The sequence below is a fragment of the Amblyomma mixtum genome, chromosome 5, assembly GCF_055824585.1.
Source record: "Amblyomma mixtum isolate Tamu chromosome 5, ASM5582458v1, whole genome shotgun sequence".
Lineage (NCBI taxonomy): Eukaryota > Metazoa > Arthropoda > Arachnida > Ixodida > Ixodidae > Amblyomma > Amblyomma mixtum.
Genome location: NC_143016.1, coordinates 41,376,547 through 41,402,762, shown reverse-complemented (window position 1 = coordinate 41,402,762; position 26,216 = coordinate 41,376,547). Strand labels below are relative to the sequence as shown.

The window sequence follows — 26,216 nt, the reverse complement described above, 5'->3', positions numbered from 1 at the left end:
TGCTATCTAATAACTAATTTTAATGATGATTTTCAAGGTCACTTTGTTTCTCAAAGTATTTATCTGTATACGTGAACACACTGCATTGATGGAGCAAGCTGCATCGCGATGTGCATCAACCACTGCAATCAAGGCGGTAAGTTCAAGTCATTCCTCCGTGGTTCAAGCGCTCAGGCTACGAAGCCACCTTATTCAAACTCCGTTTATGGCTAGCTTATTGACACTTCTGTTGTATTTTATCGAAGGCGAAGATCTGCAGTAGAAATTGCGTGCTTACGCAGCAGTGTTGACTTAGCACATGCCAACTGGCAGCGTGCTCTGCTGAGTTCCAGCCGAACTTTGGCGCTCAGTCAAGATGGTTCCAGATTTGTTCACGCTTTTAAAACTCTAGCTACAGTGTGGTACAACTGTCCAGCCACTCCTGCAGATCAACTTTCTGTTGCCAAAGCTGGCCCTTGCGCTTACGCAAAATCGGGATAAACTGCATCCATATAGATTCTCTTCACTGCCATGGCAGTCTGGCTGACGCGGTCGCCATTGTGTTTACAAAACTACTGGGTGGGCACTGAGAACACAAAAACGGAAAGTGCGCCATCCACTTTTGCTTCCGTACACATACATTCCTTATTTGTAGCGAAGTTCACTTTTACCACGTCCAGATTTGCTATGAAGGGCATGGTGCCGTACGCGCTGATAAGCCAGGCAACTGCTTGGATTATATGCGAAACCGCGCGCAATGAGCTCCTGTGACGTAAGGGAGCCGGTACAGGGGATACCAGTATAGCCGCCGCGGTGGCTCAGTGGTTATGGTGCTCGGCTGCTGTCCCGAAAGACGTGGGTTCGATCCCGGCCGCGGCGGTTGAATTTCTTTGGGGGAGAAATTCCAGAGGCCCGTGTACTGTGCGGTGTCAGTGCACGTTAAAGAACCCCAGGTGGTCGAAATTTCCGGAGCCCTCCACTACGGCGTTTCTCATAGCCTTAGTCGCTTTGGGACGTTAAACCCCATAAACCAAACCAAACCAAATACCTATGCAGCTTAAATCTGCAGTGAAGCTCCGCCCACATTGAGCCTCCGCGTACAGAATTCCTCCACGACGATAAAGCAGTCCGCTGCTTAAACGTTTCTTCTTACCTAAACAAGACGCTTTTTACAATAAATAAATTATGAGCTCTAGAATTTTGATACGTGGATTGTTTGATATAGCCGAACATTAAAAAGCTGATTCCCTTTACTTTCGCGATTGGACAGCGGAGTAATACAGGACACCGCGGACCGGTCTAGTAACATTGACCGCGGACCGCGGCCCAGTGTAGGCAACTGCTGTTTTCTTTTTTTAAGTTGTATCCTACTATAGCCTATCTTGTGAGGAAACCAGTCCTATTTGCTACCAAGATTTCGTGTGAAGGAAAAGCACTTCCTGCTTTCAACACCCACAGGAAAAGTACCCTACCATTGCACGAACGATCTACCTTCCATGTAAGCACGCGTGGTCATATTTTTGCATTCTTGAGTACACGAAGCATCTAAACAGTGCCGCCAATGCTTGAGGTTATCCTTGTACATTTCGCTAGTATCACATCGGTACTGACAGACTGATGGGGCAAAGGAATATCTTCCAAAACAACTTCTGCCAGCCTATGCAGGGCCATAGCTTGTTTTGGCTCATATCCAGTGAAACAGCGTAGCCAATGATCTGACTATTTGGTGTCTGTGGCTCTGTGCACAAAGTCAGGCGCATCAGAACCCTTCTCGAGTGACCAAGAACGCATCCAGATCACGGTGGCTTTAATGATGAGCAACGTGAAAAATACGACGCCTGGTATCAACATACAGAAAACACCATGCTCGAAGGTTTCTCTCTCTCTCTCTCTCTCTCTCTCTCCGCATTACTTTTTGTGCCTGAAGAAAAGAAAATGTTTCTATTTTTGAAACATAAATTGATTAATGACGTCCTAATAATATTTTAATCCCTCCTTCTAGGCCAAGTCTATACCCAACAAAATGAGACAACATGTATTTTTTTTTCATAACACTTATGCCTACGCTTTTCTATTAAAAGCATATGCAGAGAGCGAATAGCAATATCTGCTCTTGCAATATAATCAGATGACCGATGACTAACCGCGAAGCTGATTGAATCATTCCAACGGCTATCGAGTAAAGCTATAATTATGGTTCTTTAAGTGCATTTAATCAAATTTGCTGATTGAAAATGCTCTGTGTAAACGGACTGGTTCTAATTTGTCAAAAACGCTCTGCGGCCCTGTTTAACGCTTTGTCCGGCAGCAAAATACTCATTTTTCGTTGAGAAAATTCAATTTCAAAATCTTCCCGCTACTCGATTCAAACTCGTTACTTATACACCGACAGGGACTGTCTCAAGTGAACGGTGTTGTAGCCCAGCCTCTGGGCTCCGCGCTCAAATATAAGCGTCTGCGCACGCATTTTTACTTGCGAAATCGGCCGGCGGTGGTGACACACGTGATTCTCTCTCTCTTTTTTTTGTACTTTTCCAGCTCCGTTTTTGGTGAGAGTGCTTCAATGATGTGCCTGTAGGGGTAGGAGGCGCTTCCTTAATTCAAAACGTTTTTTTTTTTTTTTTACAGACGACGGGAAATTTTTTTACGAGTGTTGGAGTCATGAACGCTGGTAGCCCTACGCGACACATCAATCATGCAAATAAAAATTAAAACAGACTACAGCGCTTCTCCTCTACCGTCACCCCAATTTGTGACCAGAACCTATCAATGCAAGCCAACTGTCCTCAGTTTCCTCGTAAACATCGCGAGTTTTTTTATATTCTGCTCTCATATTTGTTATCTTTGCTGATTTCTTTTTTGGTGCGCTATAGCACTGAAACCCTCAATCTCAGATGTTTGTCTGTCCGTGACCTGGGTCGCACAAGCGCCACCGGTGGCGGCAGCACCTGCCATCGCTTGACCGCTGCGCCCGGAGGGGCCTCCCAGCGACCTATGAATGTAGAGTATAGAATGACCAATTTCGCATATATGGGCATTATTAATCCATCGACGCTATCACGTTACACCCTGAAGTCGGAGCTTAAAGGGCAACTGCAGCACTGTTTTGAGAATTTCGCGATATTCAAGCATTCAACTCTATATAGGCTGTAGGTAAAGCATGCCCAGTGTTTTTGCGCTAGCATTTAAAATAGTGAAGTAATCGACGATTGAATTTTGCGCTTCTCCGCAATGCACCGGAGGACTGCAGGGAAATTTAGCGTGACGTCACGGGAGGTATGATTTCAAATTACCGCTGTCGTCAGCTACTCCCTGCCCTGACTAGTTAGATGCTGCCAAACAACTCTCGACATTGTTTGCCTTCGGTGGCGTTTTTTTTTCCTTCAAAGCAGGCGTTTGTGCGTTGGAAATGTACCGATACCTTCGATGACGTCATCATGCGCCCCCCACTTGGCGTTGTGCGCTGCGGAGAAGCTTGAAGGGCGCCCGGATTTTAATCGGCGATGACTTCACTACTTCAAGTGCTAGCCCAGAAAGACTTCGTATGCTTTACCTGAAAGTTTCACACATTCGACCCTCTTAAGCTCGTTGATTTCTAAAACCTATGCAGTTTCCCTTTAAAGGACACCGTCTAGTATTCGCCTACGACCGGTAAAGAATTTATAATTGAGTTTTTCTGTCATGCTGTTTCATTTTCAACAGCCGAACGATGACTGTGATGCCAAAGTGTGGTTATACGTCACTTGAGGCATGGACAATTTAAACGTCGCTATAATAGCTGCTTCATAGTTTTGATTCACTACAGTGCTGAAGTCAGCTTTCTTTATTAGTCTAAATGACAAGGAATTTAGAAGCAGCGATTATATAGCAGTTTTTTTCATGCCTCACGTGACCTATAACCACACTTTGAAGCCACAGTCATCGGCCGGCCGTTGAAACCGAAACAGCACGAGAAAGAAATTTGATTATATATTATTTGGCGGTCTTAGGAGAATACCACGTGTTAATGCATGTATAATAATGCCTTACACTTCATTATAAAGAAGAAATAATGCATCCAAAAGTTAGATGTCTATACTCCTTCAAATCAAATCAAATCAAATCTTTATTTCCATCAGGTGCTACAGGTGGAGAGCTACAGAAAAAAAGCTGCCACTTGGCAGCTTGCCGAGTCCGCAGTCCCATATATAAGGCAGCGTCTAGACAGCACCACATAATGAACAAATGATAAATCAAGACACTTCATCAGTGCAGAATAAAGGAAAAAAGTCCTGAGCTGGGTAAAACAAACATCAGAATAGATGAAATCAGGTCAGTCAATCGGCAAACATGTCTCTAAGTTTAAGTATAACAACTAAATAAATCAAAATTCAGTGACTGATAGTAGTTTAAAAGAGATGGCAAAGAATAACACAATCGCTTCATACCAGAATTCAAGCGTGGTACAGCAACCTTCCAGTTTTCTCCATGTCTAGTCTGATAACATTTCGCATTTCTTTCTAAGTCTGATTCCGCCGATCTTTGTCGGAAGCCTGCTTGATCTTGAAAAGCGAACCGAAACTGAAGTGAAAACACCTAATCCGCATTATTGGGCCTAAGCACGCTAAATGATCCATTTTCTTGTCAAACTTTGAAAGCTCGTGTGCATGTTAGCGATCCCGTATTTATTGCAATCCAAAATGGCAGTACTGGCTGTCAGCCAACTTTAAGTGAAGCAGTCTTGTTCAAAACTATAGCTTCGACTTTTCTCTACTGGAGCTGCTTTTTCGTCGAATAAAGGGGTTCAGCATGGCTTTCCTATATGTAAAATTACGCATCTGGAGGGGCGACAGCACTCCCCCCCCCCACCTTCGCATAAATCCGCCCCTAATTTACACGTGCGCTTTATTTTCGTGCGTGGCCTTCCTTTGTCCTGTATCACGAATTTGAAGCGATTTACATACTCGCTGAGAATCAGTCTTGTACACGTTACAGAAAATAAATAACCGATTACGATTCCAATTGCGTGCTTCATATGACATGTAACTGATTTCAGTGGTCAATTACAATCCATGAAAAATAACTGAACAGTTACAGAGAAGCAATCGATTGATAATATGTTGTTTTACACCCATCTTTTATTGCCATTGCACAAGTACACTCGGACGACAATGAGCCAATGCGGCTTGTTTGACCTATAATCCGATGCAGTACACTCACCTACTACGGGTTGGTAATTTCACCTTTAGTTCTGTTTCTAAGTTTCCTGCGCCATTTTTTTCCCGTTTCCTTGTGAGCACATCTGGAGCGACACCGAAGAGCATCTCGAAGTACGCACCGGAATGAAGTACGTTGCTTTAACATTGCGCATCACCCCGAAGTGGCGCAAAGCGTCGCGCTTCGTTTTTCGCTGTGACGAGACAAAACTCGCATTGCGTGGTACCGTCGTGGCAAAATGCGAAGGGTGGAGCGCGGGGCTTCTCAAATGCGGGCCGATCGACCTTGCATGTGCGGGGGCATCCTTGGATGCGTGGCTTCTCCGCAGCTGGACCATTGCCGCTCTAACGCGAGGGAATGGGCGCCACCGAGTTCAGGTTGTCGAAGTTATACTACTGTTTCCAGCTTGTTTTGGGAAAAGAATTATAATGGATTACTATAGCAATCGATTATTTAAAATTAAGAATTAACTGTTTTATCGAGTATGTTACACCTTACGAAGAGCAATCATTGCATTAAATAATTGGAAGAAAATCTAATTTGTTACAAGTAATCAATTGTCTGTAACGTGTTACGTACAATTCTGCTCATAATGAACTTGACCCGTCATTCTGAGAGAAAACCCTAAGACAATAAATTTATTCCAGTTTTGTCGATTTGTAATTAATGACAGCCTTTTTAATAAACTTTGTATGGACTGGGCCAAAGTGGGAGTTCGAATAAAACGCCATTTTGAGTCAGGCGTTTTAATTGAAATGCTTCTTTACTGTACTAGACTTCATTGTTGTCCTCCCTTTGCTCTGCGGGGAAGCATCGCCTACCCCGGTGGTAGTTTCGGAATGGAACGTTGGTGGCATCAACAGCTTGGCCGCGTAGTATAGTTTCGGAATGGTACCTCCGATCGCAATACCACGTAAAAAGCCCGGCTTCCTCGCAATCTTTGGCAAGGGTTCGAGGTGACAGCTTTGCACCCACCGCAGGGTGAAAAGCTGGGCGAGTTTGATGGGGTCCATCTTCAAAAAAATGTTGCGTTCTTCCTTTCCTTGTTGTGTGTTTGTTTTTCATGGTATTTTGAAGAGTTGCCGTAGCGTGGGAGTGCTGCTACGATAGCGATAGGTCAGCTATCGGCGGGCGCTGACCTGCAGGTATTCTTTCCGATACAAAATGATACGGTATGTCCAAATGTAATATGAATGGTTCCGGGTTTGAGCAGGCGTCTCCTGACGACGCTTGATACATTGCCATACTCAATTCATTTTTCCTGGCAAGATGAGTGAGTTAAGTTGACAGGTCTCCTGGAATTTATTATTCAATAAATAATACCTAAACTAATGTGTTCAACAGCAAGAAACACACGCACACGCACAATATATATATATATATATATATATATATATATATATATATATATATATATAAGTTTATAAAGCACGGGAACAGGGGAAAAATGCCTTTTTTGTTGTTGTTTAAATGCGTTGTTTCTGTTTTTTTAACATTCGTAATTAATCCATAGTCCTCACTGAAATTGTGATCCAAAAAAAAAAGAAATATAAGCGGGACAGCTCCGTGGTCTAGGCACCGAGGCCTGAATTCCAAATTGAACCGCGGTGGTCGCACATGTCAGGTCTGGACCGGATGCATCCTTCATTACTGGAATGCAGGAGTTGGCTGCCGACCTTCACCCATTCGTTTTCCACTCGTCCCTTGGAACTTTTGCGACATAGAGTAAAGGGGCGCCACTCGGCCGCAGTGGAGCCTAGCGTAGCCGCTCACAGAGGGCGGCAGCCACGCGAAGACGGCAACAACACGTCGAAACAAACACGAATGTATGACTGAGTTTTTAGCCCTTCCCCACTCTGCGCTTATCGTGCGGGGCGACTCGACTCGCCCACGCGACTCCTGGCGGGAGCGAAGCCCCCTCTCCTCTCCCAGCCGCCGCCCATCAAAGCTGGTTCGCGCGCTCGTCGTCGTACGACACTCGCCAACGCCACTTTTTCTGAGCCGCGCCCGCAGTCGGCGCCGCCGCCTCCCGCCGCGGAACCAGTGTCAATTAATTTCTCGCCCTTCTTCGTTGTTTGTTTCGCGTGTCGCTCCGTTCGGACCCTTTCTCCATATCTCTTTCTCTCAACATCGAACGTTTCTCCCTCCTTATCTGTGTGTAGTGGGCGAACGCCTAACTTCCTGCGTCGTTGCGCGCGCTTTTGCCCTCGCTGTACTTCGCGCTGTGCTCTTCCTTCCCCCACACCGTCCCCCACCTCGCCCTCTCCTCCCAACTCCTGCCGTCAGTGGTGAGTGCTGCGGGGCGGCTGCAGTCAGATATCCGGGAAATTAGGCGATACGACGTGCGATCGTGGCGGCCGTTGTCGCTGCAACCACTGCTGCTGTTGCTTCTGCTCCTCGTGGCTTCAGTGTGCGTCCGCGATTTCGCGTTAACGACTGAACAACGACGCCCTCGTCGTTATACTTCAAGTTGCCCGCGACCACCGCTCGGAGGAACTCGTGCGAGAACGCGCGACTCGTCGACGATCGGTTGTGATCAGCGCTGCCATTCGCCACACGTAGCGGGACGTCCGCTGCCTGACGTGCGCGCACGGTGTCACGACGGTTGCAGCATCGCCGAGATCGGTGGAGAGAAGGAAAAGCCCCTACACCCGCTTGCACTACTACTGAGGCGAGTGACGGAATGCCCTTCTGAACAGGCAAGCACTGCACGCGCTACATGCGAAAATTGCCGGGTTCATTGCCGCTGCTTTTTGTATTGTCACGCGCTTGCTTTTTTCAAGGTCTTCGTTTTGTCATTTTTTGACCCGCCGCCCTACGCGTGCGACACCCGTAACTGCATTCCGGATGCTTGTTTCTTTTTTTTTTTTCGTGCCGATAGAGTACGTGCGCGAAGCATGACAGTCCTGATATATTTTGCCGATGCTAGAAGCGTGTCCCACCAGGCATCGTGTCCAGGAGCACCGCCGCAGTGTCGAAGGAGGAAGGAACGTGGGCCGGAGACGGGGAGTAGGGGAAGTGAAGGAAAAACTGTATTCACATTTTTACATTATTTACATAGAGCGGGACTGAGAATGGCTCTCAGTGGAAGGGGAACGTCTTCGTCAACCGTAGTCGACTGGAGCTAGCAGGCTTCTCTCTCGGCCACACTCACGGCCGAGTTAAATATCGTTCGGTTTCCCCAGATCCCTGGCTGGGGAATAATGGTCGACGAGCACTGTCCAATCGGATGGACCGAAGGGGACCTTCTTGTTACCGCCCACGGCTGGGCAGGTGCGAGCTTGTCCACTCTGTCGCAGCTGGGTCGAAGAGAGGGGGAGATTGCTGACTCATCCAGCCCCGCGGGAAAGGAATCTCCTGAAGTCTTTCAGCAGGGGAATGAACTTGCCTCCCCGCCGATTGCCCAGAACGCGAGTCGGGGACACAGAATTCTTCAATTATCCGCCAGCGTGACGGCGCCGCCAGGTCGCCTCCGCATTCACGGTGGTTGCTCGGACAATAGCTCCTGGGCCTCGCCTGCCTTCGTCGCCGCTGCACTCCGTTCAAGGAATTTCGCTGGGGTTTTGGCTGACAATGGCCCCTGGCATTCCTGCTACACTAATCCGCTGAGGCTCGGAGGGGCATTCCAAGCATCCAACTTCCCATGGTCGTCGCGAGGTTGTCGACCTCGATGAATGTTCACGGTAGCTGCATGATCGGGCCCACGTGGTCCGAGTGGACACAGGTGTGACGGGAACACACAAAGAGAGTTAAGGGGGGGGGGGGTAGAAACATAACAGCACGTCCGCCGCCCGAAGAGGTCTCGTAGTGGTTGCAGCCAACGCTGCTGCGCGCAGAGACCTGGAGTTGTGTCCGTTCGGCCTTTGGTCACAGCTGGGCCCAAAGGTTCTTCTTGCTTCGTTGACAGCTGTAACGAGCTCAACCAGCAAAGTCCAAAGCCCAACAAGCAGAAAGCGCCAAACCGACTTCAAGAACTGCCAAGCTGTTTTCGGTCAACAAAACCTCTTTAGAGAAAATGAGCTGTAGCGTGAAATTTACGTCCTCCTCCGAAAGTTGACATGTTTGACCAAACCAGAATACACAGAGCTTGTTTAGCCAAAAGGGAGGAAAATTTCCTAAAATTTTGGGGGGGTGCCGTAGCACGGTGTATGTCACAGAAAGCCACCGCCCGTGAGAGCACAAAGGGAAGGTGGAGCTGCTGAACACACATACAAAACAGACAAAAATGATTCCCGCTAAAGCAAAAACAAAATACAAATTTGCATAGCGGAATAACGTCTGGGGAGTCAGGAAAGGGCATTACACGGGAAAGCTTCGGCCGAGGCCATCAGCGTTTCCATTACCTCGCACTTTACTGCAACGCATGTAAACTGAGTCCGGCAATGCCAATCTCCAAATTTTCGCTCTCATTTCGCATAGGAGAGTGATATGAACAAAAGACAAAAAACAAGCATTAAACTCAATATGAGATTATGCGTCATATCCGCCCCTTGCGCAGCCGCGGTCCGACAGCTGCTTTAGCAGATGAGACATTGCATAATGCTAGGAATTTCAGCTTGCATTTCTGTACAGGAGAGTTAAATGAACAAAAGAGACAAGCATTCAACTCAAGAACGGGTTATTCCTCGAACCCGCCCGCAAACAGCGGTGCGACTCAGGGAATTTACTGGTTCCTATTTTTCAGCCGCCCCCTGCGCGGCCGCGGTCCGATAGCTACTCTAGCAGGTGCAAAATTACACAAGGCTAGGAACTTCAGCTTGGGACCCTGCACTGTTCTTCGTCCAAGTCTCGCGGTTCTGAAGTTTAGCTGACGCTCAGAAAGCAGAATGCGAGAAGGGAACGAACGAGTGCGAATGCCGTGCCAGCGAATCCGCCTCTCCCGGATTGGGTTCGCGCGTTGCGTCCCCTTAGCCTGTGTTCCCTTCATGCGGTGCGTGCGATCTCTTGAGCGCTGAGGTGCCAAATTGGGGCGGTTACACGGCTGTTCGGTTTTTCGTGCAGTAGTCAACATGAGCCGCACTTTCCCCTTCATTAACATTCCCCGTTTGGCCACCTCTATACGCTGCCGCTCTGTGGAAAACCTGGCTGTTGGTTTGCGTGGCGCGTCACTAGGAATCGCGAAACCGTCACAGGCAAAGTCGCTGGCGTTCGCCTCATCATCAGTTTGTAATCCAGCCTGCTCTGGCTCACTACCGTCAGAGTTTATAAGGCTTACAGGGCCACGTTTGCCCTCTTCACCCGCGTGCTCTGCTGGCTCTGCGAATTCTGGAGCCTTCGAACTGGTAAGGACCTGCGCAGCATTATCTCCAAAACAAAGGCCTTTTTCTTTGGGCAGCATATCCAAGCGATTTGATAAAATCGAGGGATACTGCATAGGCAGGTTTTGGGAGACGGCTGTCTTGGTCAGACGCAGCTCGAGCGGGCTCTCGTTCGCGACGCGGGCAGTAAGTTGGTCGTATTGGATACCTTTCCTATCCTTATACTGGCGGTACAGCAGGCCAGAACGGAGCTGGAAAGGTATGTTCTTCCGTGACACACCTATGTCACTTTGGTGACTCAAGTTGCGTAGAGATTGGTCTTTCTCTTGCTCAGCGGTGAACGTTTCCCTGTCTACACGAAGGAGTTCGAGAAAGCCATCCGAGTGGGGTAACACCAGATTGGTATTCAATTCCTCACCTAGCTCCAGCTCATCACTTGCGCCTGATTCGGAAGACTCACTGTAGCTTGCACTACTATCGGTGCTCTTTACCCCTGTGCTAGAAGTGAGTAAGTCCTGGGCTGGCTCGTCATTAGGTAGCGCGGAGCCGTCACGGGTTAAGTCGCCTGCGTTCGTCTCGTCGACAGTTTGCAATAAAGCCTGCTCTAGCTCATCACCGTGAGAATTTACAGGCTTCGGGCTTACAGGTTCAGGTTTGCCCTCTTCAACCACGTGCTCTGCTGGCGCCGCGACCTCACGAGCCTTCGAAATGGTAAGGACCTTCGCAGCGTTATCTCCAAAACAAAGGCCTTTTTCTTGGGGCAGCATATCCAAGCGATTAGGGAAAATCGAGGGATGCTGCTTAGGCAGGTTTTGGGAGACGGCTGCCTCGGTCAGACGCACCTCGAGCGGGCTCTCGATCGCGACGCGGGCAATGGGCAAAGACACGCTGGTTTCAGTGGAGCATAACTCAATTTCTGGTGTTCGGTCGCGAGCGGCTGTCGTTCCCTCATCGTTGAACTGATCATGGTTTCGAGGTAGCGCTGAGACGCATTCCTCGCTTACAATAGAACTTGCAGTTGCCGCTTTCAGCGCGCGACTGCTTTCTGGAGGACTACATTTTTGCTCTGCGCCTACGCCTTTCTGGGTTGCAAGGAAAATCTGCGCGGCATCGCGCTTTTCAGCTAACGCCGTGCTCTGGCTTGGAGCGCCACAGTCGCTGTCAGGTGACAGACAACGACGCTCTGTGCCGCAGATTATCACATCAACTTCCCGACTGCCACTGTTCTTCTGAGCAACTACAATGTGCGTAGCTGACCAAGCGGGGCTCTTTGGCTGGTCGCTGACGCATTGATGGGAGCGCTGCCCGCTGCTATCACTTCGGCTTTTAGATACGGTCTGTACACGAATTCCGAAGTATCGGAAGAGGGCACTTTTCGCTTTGTCGTAGTTGCTGGCATCCTCATCGGACAGTCGCGCTAATACGGCGCTGACATCGCAAGGAAGGATGGCCAGCAACATCATTGACCATTCGCCCTGATCTAGCTCCTCCTCCGTACATATCTGTTCAAAACTCGCGAGGAAAGTTCTGAAGCTCTCGCCTCTCTGAAAAGTCCTCAACCGATCTCGGGCCCTTCGCCGTCTGAGGAATTGAGTCGTACGTATGAGCTCCTGCTGCTCTCGTTTACGTAGTTCCTCGAGCTCAGCGCGTCTCTTACGGCATTGCTCCTGCCATTCTTTTTCAACCCTGTCGGCCTTCTCCTTGCGCTCTTTTTCAATCCTGTCAGCCTCCTTCTTAGCGGCTTCCTTGCGGTAAAGGCGTTCTTTTTCAACCCTGTCGGACTCCTCCTTGCGTTCCTTTTCAACCCTGTCGGCCTTCTCCTTGCGCTCTTTTTCAACCCTGTCGGCCTCCTCCTTAGCGTTCCTGATTCCCTCCTGAATGACTTCCCAGGTCTCCCAAATTTTGTCACCCTCCTCCTTAGCACCACATTCCCTAATAGCCTCAATCAGCTGCGGCTTTCTGTGACTTTTCCTGGCCTCAATACCCAGCTTTTCACACAGCAACATCAACTCTGGCTTCTTTAGCCTGCTCAAATCCATGGCAACTTCCGAACGAGGACTTTCATAAAATAAGCTGCTACGTGAAATGCTTAAGCGAGCACGTGCAGAAAAACAATCTACAGGTAGTGATAAATTTCCAGAGTTATCAAGCCTGGCAGATTCTTAAAGAAAGTCAAGCGCTCACCACTGCTGAAGCCAGGACCAAGCGTGGAAGATCCCGCCGCTGCCAACCAGTTGATATATTTTGCCGATGCTAGAAGCGTGTCCCACCAGGCATCGTGTCCAGGAGCACCGCCGCAGTGTCGAAGGAGGAAGGAACGTGGGCCGGAGACGGGGAGTAGGGGAAGTGAAGGAAAAACTGTATTCACATTTTTACATTATTTACATAGAGCGGGACTGAGAATGGCTCTCAGTGGAAGGGGAACGTCTTCGTCAACCGTAGTCGACTGGAGCTAGCAGGCTTCTCTCTCGGCCACACTCACGGCCGAGTTAAATATCGTTCGGTTTCCCCAGATCCCTGGCTGGGGAATAATGGTCGACGAGCACTGTCCAATCGGATGGACCGAAGGGGACCTTCTTGTTACCGCCCACGGCTGGGCAGGTGCGAGCTTGTCCACTCTGTCGCAGCTGGGTCGAAGAGAGGGGGAGATTGCTGACTCATCCAGCCCCGCGGGAAAGGAATCTCCTGAAGTCTTTCAGCAGGGGAATGAACTTGCCTCCCCGCCGATTGCCCAGAACGCGAGTCGGGGACACAGAATTCTTCAATTATCCGCCAGCGTGACGGCGCCGCCAGGTCGCCTCCGCATTCACGGTGGTTGCTCGGACAATAGCTCCTGGGCCTCGCCTGCCTTCGTCGCCGCTGCACTCCGTTCAAGGAATTTCGCTGGGGTTTTGGCTGACAATGGCCCCTGGCATTCCTGCTACACTAATCCGCTGAGGCTCGGAGGGGCATTCCAAGCATCCAACTTCCCATGGTCGTCGCGAGGTTGTCGACCTCGATGAATGTTCACGGTAGCTGCATGATCGGGCCCACGTGGTCCGAGTGGACACAGGTGTGACGGGAACACACAAAGAGAGTTAAGGGGGGGGGGGGGGGGTAGAAACATAACAGTCCCGAGCGAAAGCGAAGCACTGCTATATATGCCAACCCCATGGGGTATACTTGTGAGGTACGCCGATGGCAAGTCCTTGTTTTCGATGTCCTGACACATTATCAGGTGGATGTCCCGTTTGAATGATATAACAGACACTAACTTGATATGCATATTTTTTTCTATAGAGATGTTCTGGCACGGGCATCTCGTTCGGGTGATATTATAGACATTTATCCGAATCACGTCTCATTGCGTCTTCATAATATTTGCTACAAAGATGGCTGAGTGGACTCATGTGTTTTTCAAACAGAAGATATCTGCAACGTGGTCCGCTCATTTTGATTTCTTGTTTGTGTCGTCGCGCATTCGTAATTGAATGAAAAATATATTGTGTATCGTGCAAGAGCCACCGGCTTCAAAAGGAGGGTCTTAGGTTTGGAGTATGTAAGCTCTTGGAAATTCTTCTTTCTGTGGATATAACCAAGACGTTGATGCTGCATGACTGGTTTGTAGCGCTTCTGTAGCCTAATCTATGTTTCGCATTGGCTTGTTGTTACACAAGTTCTCGAGGACAGCATGTGATACTATGCAGATTTTACCCGTAAAAATGTCAGCTCTGGGCCAAGCAAGTCCACCCCTGTTATCAGCTGTAGTCGTTTATTTCTTCACGTCTCAGATGATGTAAATCAGGCCTTGCGAATATTTGTCACGTGGGCTGAGCAAGTTTTTTCTCTTCAAACAATAAAAGTCCGCAGGAAATTTACAGTTATTTGGCCAATAACCAATATGTCCTTGTTAAGGCTAATGAAAATCCTCAGGGACTTACTACTGATCTCCTTGGATGCAGAAAGTGCGGCCATAAGGATATGTAAGGGGTGTCCACGGGAGTTCCTCCGAACTTCCAGGGGACCTCTGCATGTCCTTTCAAGAGTTCTCAGGGACACCCCTTGGATGTCAGTGCTGTCACTGGGTTTCATATAGCTTCGTAAACATGAACGCGACAGAGTAGGTTAAGTCGACATAACTCGACATCACAGTTGCGGCAGTTTGCCACAGTCTGCACTTTCAGCAGTTTGCCAAGAGTGTAGAACGGGTCAAGGGCACACCCCTGCCGGCGTGTCAACACCACCTGCCTTACTGAGTCCGGCACCCGGTCCTCTACCCGAAATACGGAGCTCAACTCCGCTTTTGGGACGCCTGAAAGAGGTTGCACGTTGTTTTGTGACATATCTGATTAACGAATTTATCGCAATTGTGTGTCATTCGGCTGTCCTAGCCCGTTTCGGTCTCTCATCTATATTCGGTCATGGTAATGGGACCACTATTCGACTGCACCAATCTTGAAATAGGGGTGTGCGAATGTTCGAAACTTCCTAATAACGAATCAAATGGCTTACTATTCTATTTCCAATATTGAGCGTCACGGTGCGGTACAATCGTGTGGTGGCTTTCATAATGCTCATATATGGCTTTCAAGACTGGGGCGATGCAACAGGGCTCAGGAAGGCTTAGCAAAACCCGATCTCGGCCCCTCTCATCTACTGAGATTTGGCGCTGGTTATTCGTTGTCGTCACTAGCAAAACGTAATACGTATATGGCATCACGGTCATAGAGTTAACGTACTGATTTCATCTTGCGTAACCCATAGTGGAGCCTTAGTGCGGTGCTTTCTGACAGCTCATAGCAGTCATTGCGCCGTACCGCAGCGCCGCCGCTTGCGCTGATGTAGAACGGATATTTGTTTCGTAAGCATTTAAGCATTTTTGTGCAAGTACCGATTATTCATAGAAAAATATTCTATTCGGATTTCGTTCGGTTTTCAGCTGCGTTATTCGTATTCTATTCGGTTATGAAAAAGTGCTATTTGCACACTTCTACTAGTAAAGTAGTAATAAATCTCACCGTACGCGGTGGCTAAATGGATATATGGCTGGCTATGACGTTCTGCTGCCGACGATGTACCCATGGGTTTGACCCCGACCACGCTGGCCGCACTTCGAATTCTAGAGTTTAGCGGCTGTTTTTCCTTTCAACATTTTGAACTGCAGTACATTGCATTGCTCAGAGCCTCCTCTTTCCGTCGTAAGTTGTTTTCCAAGATGTTGAGCAAAAATATCTCGAGAGGCTATGAACAGCAAATATCGATACCGAAACTCGGCTGTGTGGTCGCCGTAAGCGGTGGTTCACGTGACGCTGGAATGACGTCAGAAGCATAATTGGCAAAAATATCGTACGAACGATGAATGATAGTGACTAAAAACTGTCGCCTTGTTCAAGAAATGTGTCTAATGAATACAACGCTGAAAATTGTTCCGCAAGCTAGGAGCGGATATCAACAGGTTTGCGCGAGCTGTCACATTGCTAGGATGCATCGCGGTTCTGTTTACACATGGCGTGTGTCATCTTTTGGTTCTTGCTACAATGGGGGCCATATTGCTTCTGTGCCTGCCACGGACATCGCGCGTGGCACAAACAAGGGCGGATATGCTGTCATAGTGTAAACCGCTCGCATGTTCTATATGCATAGCAGTGTCGTTTGATAAATGTCCGAGGTGAAAAATTTCACACGAATTTGGCGATCACATTTTTGTCGTCGCATTGGGAAACGTGCTGGTTGACCTCAGCTGACCGCATATGGAATGACTGGCGCGTCGGCGTTTTCGCACTAGAAACGGATGAAAAAAGAAAGAAAAAAAAGATTAATAGATCTAAGCTTGCCGGCTTAGCGCATTAATCAGCGAAAGCTGATTGGCATTAGCGGCCGAGAGATCAGGAGTGGCAGCCCCGTTTTGACATTTCAATGGCAACTGTCCGGTTAGGCGTCTCAAAGGCCCGTTTAGGCGCCTGTATACGCTCACGTACAGATTTTAAGTCTTCTTCCGCTTGCCTTCTTCGGTTCGATCGCGTTCCTGGCACATTTCACCGACTCTAGGGCCCGCTTGCACGAAGAAAACTAGTCTAGTTACCAGTGCTGTCTTATTCTCCTTCGAAACCCTCCGTTGGTTTTCTTGGGAAAAGGAAGGCGCATAACTGGCTCACTCGGTCGATGGACACCTCAGTCAGGCTGTGAGGTGGCGGTGGGGTCCCGCTAAATAGCTCGTTACACAGCTGACGTTGTACCGCCTAAATGGATTGTACAAAGCTATTGCAGCTATCGCTGTAAAGAAACAAAAACTGATCGAGCACTGTACTTAGTTCAAGTGCGCCCCGCAAGCGTGGTGATTCCTGCCTAAAATAAAGCGAAGACTGTGCATGTCGTGTCTCAGGACAATCAGAGTACAAACAATATTGACGTTGGTAAAAGAAAGCCAGCCAAAGAAAAAGATTGGTCTTGAGGATCGAACAAGTGAGATGATCAATGCGATTTAGCATTAGTGTTATCTTCTGCAGTGGCGGGTAGATTGATCCAGTCCATCAGTCATTGTGTGACACGTATGCCATACCCGATCCAATACAGCGATCACAGTGTGTCACGCCGTATCCTGGACTCTTACTGGCGTCCGCGGTTTCTCTCTCGCCACCTGTCTCCTACCACCAACTTACCCGCTTCCTCCCTCATTCCGTCGCCCTTACCTTTTTTCCTTCTGTCCACTTTGCCTTCTCTACCCCGAGTCTTCACACGCTGCCAACGACTGACACCTTTTGCGCTTATGGGGCATTAAATGGTTCAAAAACGGACTCATTTCTCTTAGGACACCTCAACTGCGCCGTGAGGGAAAGGAGAGAAGGAGGTGCCGTAGTTGAGGGCTGTGCATAAATTTCGACCACTTGGGCTCTTTATGTGCTCTTACTTTAATTATTTATTTATTTACCCACAGCGCCAAGCGGCATTACAGTGGGGGAGGGTGTACATAAAAAAAAACATAACATAAGCATTGTCAGCCACGGAAACAAGTACAAATTGCATCAAAACAAAGAAAAACAAAAACAGATAAAAATTTCACAGAACCACGAAACTGAAATGGTTATTGTAAGGTAGAAAAGAAAACATCATTTGGCATAATACAAGCAGTGTCTGAAGACAATTTGTTCCAATCGCGTATTGTTCTGAGAAAAAAAAGACAGTCGAAATACATCAGTTTTAGAGGCAATCTCCCGTACTTTGAAACTATGGTCTACGCGGTCAGATATATTATGAAGTGCCAGTATATACTTCGCTCTTTCAATGCCAACAGAACAATGCTAAATAGCGTGAAAGAACTTGAGTCGCTGCTTACGTCGACGGATTTCCAAGTGCTCCCATTGCAGTCTTTCTTTCAAAGTCTCGGCAGAGATATCTTTTCTGTAAATCCCTGACACAAACCGAGCAGCTAAGTTCTGAACCCTTTCTAATTTGGCTTTATCTCACACCGCTAGAGGATCCCAAATTATGCAGGCATATTCAAGGATTGACCTAACATTGGTCTTATATAATAATTCTTTTGTAGATAGTGTAAAAAACCTGGCACGGCACTCTGGCGCTTTGTACTTCGCCTTCATCGAAACAAGCTCAGAACCAATTTTAGTTTTTTCCCGCCCTCGGCTCTGCGGACGCCGACGACACGACCACGATCTCGGGAGTTGTGACACTAGCAGCTGCCGCTGTGAAAAGCTGCCCTGAACAAAGCGGTGGGGCAGCGTGCTGCGGGCGGCTAAGCGTATGCAACGTCGCGAGTGTGTGTATGACTCGCCTGCTGTTGTATGGTTCGATGGTATCGAGATAAAGAACGCGCGTGAAATTGCCCCTCGTTTCTGGCTTCGTGCTGTACGAAGCCATATCCTGCACCAACTCAGAAACTAAATCGGGGAGTCCTTGACCCCCTCGAATGCCCCCATAGTTACCGAGTAGTACTCGCCTTGGATCCTAAAGGGGCATTTGACATTGTAACCCACAAGATCATACTCACTAACCTAAGACAGACCGACTGTGGCCTGAACACATTTAGATGCATACGCCAATTTCTAACGGATCATCAATCCTACATCGGCATCTAATATAGAGAGCATGGTCCTTACTTACTCGGCACGCGGGGAACCCCCCAAGGCGAGGTACTTTCCCCGCTGTTCTTCAATCTGGCTATGATGCACCTGCCGGCCCATGGCTGGGTGGTGTCGCCGGCCTGTACGCCGATGACATCACCCTGTGGGCTACGCAGGGCAGCATAGGGGACATTGAAACCAGCCTGTAAACAGCAGTGACGATAGTATAGCGCTACGCCCGCCGCTGCGGTCTTCAATGTTCCCCTCAAAAATCGGAATTTGTGTACCTTCGCCCCTCGCCAAAGGGCCCAACTCAAAACTATTTTTCTCTTGACAGTGGTCCCATACGCGAAAGTGACGAGGTACGGGTACTCGGACTCCACATCCACAAACACAGCCGGCCAGACTACATTGGCCAAACTCCGTAAGGTTGGGGACGAGGTGGGCAGCATGGTCCGCCGTGTTTCCAACAAGCGCGTGGGGTTACGAGGTAAGGATGCCTTGCGGCTGGCAAACGCCTTCGTGACCAGGCGACTTCTCTATTCGACTCCTTATCTCCACCTAAGGAAACAAGAGGCGGATGCGCTTGAGGTCATCCTTCTCAAAATTATTAAGCGTGCCCTGGACCTCCCCATCACTATACTTCAAACAGCCGTCTTATGGCCCTTGAGGTGGTGAATACTTTCCAGGAGCTTCGGGAAGCGCACCTTACAAACCAGAACACGCGCTTGTCGCAAACTGAGTCGGGTCGTCGCCTTCTTGCTCGACTCCATATCCAACACACCCCTCTCATGGAAGACAGGTTTTGCATCTCAGAACTGTGGAGACGCGCCCTCCATGTGTGACCTCTTCCAGCCAGCATGTCACATGAAGACCATGATGGTCGGCTCCTGGCACGAGCTGAAGCCCTAGCCCGACATTATGGCAACAAAACAGGTGTATACTACGTGGACGGACGCCTCCAGCCCTCACCATGGGGGTGGTGCACGGCCGCAGTAGCTCATAACAGCAACATGTACAGTTAGCGGCCTCACCTTCAGAGCCCGCAGTGCAACACACGCAGAAGAGGCCGCGGTTGCTCTCGCGACCTCACATTACGATTCAAAATACATAATCACCGACTCGCGAGGGGTCTTTCGGAACGTCGAACAAGGCTGCACTCCCATCGAATCAGCCATATTTGCATACGGGATACGGACCCCGCACACCGTTACCTTATGTGGGGTTCTGCTCATCAGGGGCTGGCAGGAAACGAGGCAGCAGGCGCAGCCGCCCGCGCGCTCTCTCACCGGGCTGTTTTCTCCTCCCCACCCGATCAGGCACCCGATTTTAATCTGGTCTATACATTCAAAGATATTACAACATACCATCAAGATAGTCATCGCCTTTACATGGGCAGGTGTAAAGACCATGGTCGCCTTTACCCCCGCCCATGTAAAGACCTCAAGAAGGCGGATGAGCGGCTCCTTCTCCGCCTTCTCACCAATACATTGCTATGCCTGGCAGCCCTAAAACATTTTGACCCCTTCCTTAACGGCAGCTGTCCGTACTGCAGAGTGGTGTCTACGGACACCTATCACATCGTGTGGGCCTGCCCCTAGAAATCGGGTATTCCCCCTTCCCCAACCCAACCGGAGAGGAATGGGAGGCGATCCCAGTTGCTCGGCTGCCTCGACTTACGGGCCCTACGTACAAGCCTTAGTCAGGCGCGCCCGGCCGGCGGCCACCGCCACTGGGGTCCCAAACTAGGGAGCTTCACCTATAGTACTTTAAGGACCGGTCCCTTACGGGCTGATCCAAGCATACCTACTCTCTCTTTGTAGCTCAATAAATGTTTTCACCACCACCACCAACTCGGAAACTGGGCGGCCATATAACACTGCTGAGATATTCACCTCCATTGCATCCCCTCAAGCACCAAATAATTGGTTATTATCAGGAAATGAAAGGCGCGGTAGCGGTCTCACATCTCGGCGGACACCTCAACCGTGCCGTGAGGGAAGGAAAGAAAGTGGGACTGAAAGAGGTGCCGTGGTGGAGTGCTCCGGAATAATTTCGACCACCTGGGGATGTTCAACGTGCACTGACACCGCACAGAACACGGAAAAAATCAAAATCGGTTTTGAGGGAAAGAAATGACGCAGTAATTGTCTCACATATCTCGGTGTACACCCGAACCGCGCCATAAGGGAATGGATAATAGAGTGAGTGGAAGAAGAAAGGAAGAAAAAGGTGCCGTAGTGGAAGGCTCCGGAATAATTGCGGCTATCTGGGGATCTTTAACGGGCACTGACATCGCACAGCACACGGGCGCCTTTTGCGTTTCGCCTCCATCCGCCACGGTCGGGTTCGACTCCCGATACTCCGACTCAGTAGACGAGCACCTTTTGCCTTTTGCGTCTCCAGAACTCGCCATTCAGGCCTGGATGCAATGATCTATTTAGTGAGCATATGTGTATGGAAACGTTGCCGCGAGCATGTGTACAGCAATTTGTGGTAATAATGGGTTGGAAGCTTATTACCCTGCGCCTGTAGCGATGAAAGATGTGCAAGTAGCTGGGCGGTCCTGCAACAACTTGCTCCCAAGTTGGGGCTGTACGAGGCGACGGCTTTCGCAGGTGTGGTGGTGGTGGTGGTGAACTATTTCTCCCCAAAACAGAGGACCAGTCCAAGGACCGGTCGCGCTGGCTAAAGGAGGTCGGCGAGGATCCATTGGGATGTTGCGGCCTCCATCGCGCGCTGGACAAGCCGACGTTGGTCTTCTGGCTCACGCAGGAGGGACTCCCACTACTCTGGGGTGCTAGAGTTGTTTGCGTTGTAGGGCGTGTACGTCGACGCCATGTGTATGAGAGTGGTCGGAGCTGAGCAGTATTTGCACTGGGTGCTATCTGTTCTGGAAAAGATTCTTCTGTACAGGAGGGGAAGTAAGCGACAGATGAAGGGGGGGGGGGGGGGGGGGGGCGTAGAAGGTACTACCGGCTTACTATTTGCTGATCGCCTGCTGAGAGGATTGGTAATAGGTCGATTAGCGTTAGCGCAATGGCAACCTCCTGTGATGCGGTGACTGTTTCTGTTCTGCGGACGCTTCAGGCTGTGTGCCAGCCGAAAGAAGTGCCCGGACTATTTTTTGGTTAATCGCCCGCTACAGAGTCGGTTGTGTTGCAGTGCGGCTGTGCCTTTGTCGCCTTGCAGAGGTTCCGCATAATTTATTCGCGGAAACACTGATAATGAATCCGCACGGCACACCAAGAAGTAATGATGCAAGAGAGACATACGCTGCTCGGATGAAGTATAATAAAATAAAGTGATATGCTCGCATCAGTTTTCATTTTTACTTTAACCGAACTTCATTCCATTAAATGAGCACTCGTTGGCTCCTCTTCTTCGCTGCGGCATGCCCTGCGCTTAGCAGCAAAGCAGCAAGACGTGCTCTAATTGCGACAAAGGCGCCCGACGCACGGAGAGCGCAGCAGTGCACCGCTTCGCGGCGGCCGCCTCTTCCCAATCTACGGCACGCCGAGCATGTGTGCCCCGGCGAGGCGGCCGACTTGTCTGGTGCCGAGTCGGTCCTGTAGGCCCGCCCGGGCGATAAGTTGTTCCGCCGTTGCAGATAGCGGGGAGTGGTGTGCGCCTCGCAAAACCCGAAGGCCGTGTTCGAAGTCCGCGTGTGCACGGGGGGCTGACTGCAGTGTATTTGCTTTTGCTGCTGTTGTTTTTTCTTCGCATTGATAGCTCGTGTGCGTATAATCGCACAGTCGATGTATGCAGTCTCCTACCAGTGAAAGGAGCTTAGATGTGTGTGTGTGTGTGTGTGCGGGGGGGGGGGGGGGAGTTAAAGGCAGTCATATGTGCAAAGCATCTTTTTCCCCCCTCTTGCATCTTTTCGCTATCTCTACAGTCCCCACCTATCCTCGCGCACTTTGATGAAAATGCGGAGGCTTAAATTCATACCGACGCAAGTAGCGTGGGTGCCGTCCTGGTTCAGAAAACTGACGTACTGGAGAAGGTAATCTCATACGCTAGCCTTTCCTTGTAAGACCGAGGCTAACTATTCGACAACTGAGAAGGAGTGCCTTGACATCATTAAGTCGAGATTCCAGCCCTACCTGTACGGACGACCATTCCAGGTGGTCAGCGATCACCACGAACTGTGCTGGCTTGCAAGTTTGAAGGACACCTCCGGCCGCCTAGCTCGATGGAACCTGCGCCTCCAGGAGTTTGACGTCACCGTCGTTTACAAGTCTGGACGGAAGCACTCTGGCGCCGACTGCCTCTCACGAGCCCCTGTAGATGAACCGCCGCCGGAAGACGATGAGGGCTCCTTCCTGGAACCCATCAGCTCCAGCTCTTTTGCACAGCCGCAACGCTCAGACCCCGGCCTAAAATGCCTCATCGAGTACTTGGAAGGCAAGGTTTCTTCACCCTGCTGCCTCGTTCAAACGAGGATTATCTTCGTTCTGTGTACATAATGATGTACTCGTGAAGAAGAACTTCGCAGCGAACACAAAAGCTACACCTCCTTGTTGTACCTACAAGCCTGCGCGAAGTTCTTCAGGCTTCACACGACGAGTCGACAGCTGGACATCTCTGATTTTCTCGCACCCTCCGCCGCATTTAAGGCAAGTATTACTGGTCCCGATTGTCTGCCGATGTCGCTCATTATGTGAAAACCTGCCGAGATTGTCAGCGACGAAAGACCCCTCCCACCCCAGCAACGGGATTTCTGAACCCCACTGAACCTCCTCAAGGGCCTTTCAGCAGATCGGCATGGACTTGCTTGGCCCTTTCCCGAAGTCAACGTCTGGAAATAAGTGAATGATCATAGCGACCAATTACCTGACCCGCTACGCCGAGGAGAAAGCCCTACCGAAAGGAACAGCAGCAGACGTCGCCAAATTTTTTGTGGAATGCATTCTTCTGCGACGCCTTTTAGGCTCGTCCATGGGAGGCCACGACCACGTTAGACGCCATGCTGCCCAACGTTACCGAAGAAGATAACGTCGTCGCCACCTTCAACGCGCAGAAGCAGCTCGAAGACTTGCTCGATTACGGATCAAGTACCAGGAGCGGACCTACGCCAGACGCTGCAACCTACGAAGACGCAACGCGGGATACAAGCCAGGAGACCGAGTCTTGGTTTCGGATTAAGTGCAAAGCTTTTGCGCCGCTATTTCGGTCCGTACAAGGTTCTTCGTCGACTAAGTGAACTGGACTATGAAGTCGTCCCTGACGAAATGACTGCATCCCAGCGACGCCGCGTTCGACCAGAAGTTGTCCATATCGTACGTACGTCTAAAGCCCTATTATGCGCGCTAAAGGACGCTGTGTTTCCACACTCGGTGTTTATTTTTGCACGGTCCGTTTTATTTGTTTGTAGTCGCCGTATGCTTTAAAGCGTCGGGTCCTTCTTTGAGAGGAGTAATGCTGCGAATCTTTGTAGTGTTTGTTCATTCTTCGAAGCTACCGGCATGCCGCTTTATCACTTTGTTTGTGACGCAAGACGCGACCAGATTTATCTCCATTGATCGCACCCAGGCGGAGCCGAGTCTACGTTCTTCCACAATGTTCTAGTAACTTTGCACGCTTTATCCTGAAAGTTCGCTATCAGCTTTAAATTGAGCACGGCCGAGAGCGGTGGGCATTCGGTTCGACGACCGCCGCTTGTTGCTACGCCGCCGCCGACTCATTCAGTTCTTTGAGGGCGCGAGTCAGCCCAAAGAAAAAGAGTTTTGTTTAGAAGCCATTTTCGCTCTCTTCCTGCGCTCCGGACTGCAGTCACCACTACGTGACTATATGTGCAAAGCATCTTTCTCCCTCCTCTTACATCTTTTTTTTTTCTATCTCTCTCACTTTCCCACACATGCACACACACTGAGCACGCTCTAAAACGAGGGACCGACCTGCAGGCGAAGTAAGCTTGCTCCATGGAGGAAGTGTCCGTGTGCACGTCTTCAGTTTGCCTCTTGTACCTGCTCCTGAATCAGAATTGGTTTCTTTCCGTGTAACGCATATTAATATCGCAAATATGCCGGAGGAAGACCCTTTGTCCGTTGACGATACAGGGTCGCCAGTATTTCTGTCACATCATACTTTGAAAATAAAAAAAAAAAACGACTGCATAGATCAAACTTGCACAAACTATCCACGATATGCTCATAAATGCTAGTAATGCAATTCGCTGTTTATGGCAAAAATCAGATAATTGGGAAACGCAAAATAAAATCGTGACATATATTCACAGACAGTGTGAATGAAAAATTTCACTACCTAAACTATGCCCTGTAGAATGAAACTGCTGGGTAAGGTCCAAAAGGGAGCTGGGGCTCTCCGCGTGAGAATTACTTTCGAGCCCCGGACGGAAGGCTGTCAGTGAGTCCTCACGCTTTCAGCTGGAACACCTCTTCAGGTCAGACCTCGCTCCAAACTTCAAGCGAACCGCGGCACTTCACAGCGCGCGGTGAAAAACGAGATTAGATTTCCAAACTGATAAGAAATAAGGCGAATTTGTAAAAGAAAATGCTGCTCTAGAGTGCAACTTTTTGCACTGCTTGTGTGGAGATGATAATAAAAACGTTTACTGCACAAGGTTGTTACTTTGGCCTGCGGAGATAGTAAACATCTTAATTTTCGTCTGCATTTGCTACCACCTCTCACAAATATTTTTTTTTTTTCTGTTAATAAGATTGCATTTTTCACTTTCCTAAAAGGGGTGCTGGACTACGAGTTTTCCTTCCTAGACGGTAACTTTGTATGTCAAGTGATACAATTTAAAGATCTACCATTCCACTGAAAGTTTAGAATCATCTTCCCAGGGGCGCATCACTTTCTTCATGTGGCCCCCACCAATGGCGGTGCATTTCCAATACCCGTTTTGTTCAGGTAACCAGAAACTCTTAGCGGTGGAATACCTCGATCGTTGACACGGACGAACAATATGTGGCAGTCGTGACGGCAGAGCTTCACTGCGGAGTTAAGTCATATCAGAATATTTAGTCTCTGCATGTCGGCGATGCCAGCGGCGCACCCCAAGTTCAGTGGTCCGATGTCCGGGCTGTGCTGTCAGCAACGCAAAACAACCAGCTTCATTGCTCCACGATAGATCGTATGAGAACATTATGGGAAAAATGTAGGGAACTTGATTTGCGCCACCTATATATAAGTGCAAATAAGTGCACCAGGCCTGTGCTGTTTGGTCGAGGCGCCACAAAGGTATCCCCCCTGTGACCTGCAACGAGTCCTGCGTTAACGGGTGACGTAAGCGAATACCGCGGTGTTTATGCTGGTTTTTTGTTTGTTTTTCTGTTTGCATCGATTATCACTAACGCTGTTAATCTTGCCTAATGTTTCAACGCGACGCGGGGCGCAAGGCCGCTGCAGTTTGGCTGTCCTGGAAGAGTGTGTGTATATATATATATATATATATATATATATATACATATATATATATATATATATATATATATATATATATATATATATATATATATATATATATATATATATATATATATATATATATATATATGCCCGTGTGCTGTGCGATGTCAGTGCACGTTAAAAAACCCCAGGTGGTCGAAATTTCCGGAGCCCTTCACTACGGCGTCCCTCATAGCCTGAGTTGCTTCGGGATATATATATATATATATATATATATATATATATATATATATATATATATATGTGTGTGTGTGTGTGTGTGTGTGTGTGTGTGTGTGTGTGTGTGTGTGTG

At 49.0% G+C, this 26,216-nt stretch overlaps 1 protein-coding gene across 3 annotated transcripts in view; it reads left to right on the top strand.

Moving 5' to 3' along the window:
• Window positions 1-7,087: 7,087 nt before the first annotated feature.
• The window catches only part of LOC149341884 (ras-related protein Rac1-like), a 56,331-nt gene continuing 37,202 nt past the window's right edge, over window positions 7,088-26,216 (top strand). The window contains exon 1 of one of the 3 annotated variants that reach the window (XM_089544163.1): window positions 7,088-7,874. The gene's annotated coding sequence lies outside the window, so the exon portion shown is untranslated. The remainder of the gene's footprint in view (window positions 7,875-26,216) is intronic. The other 2 variants (XM_089544162.1, XM_089544160.1) reach the window with 2 other exon arrangements.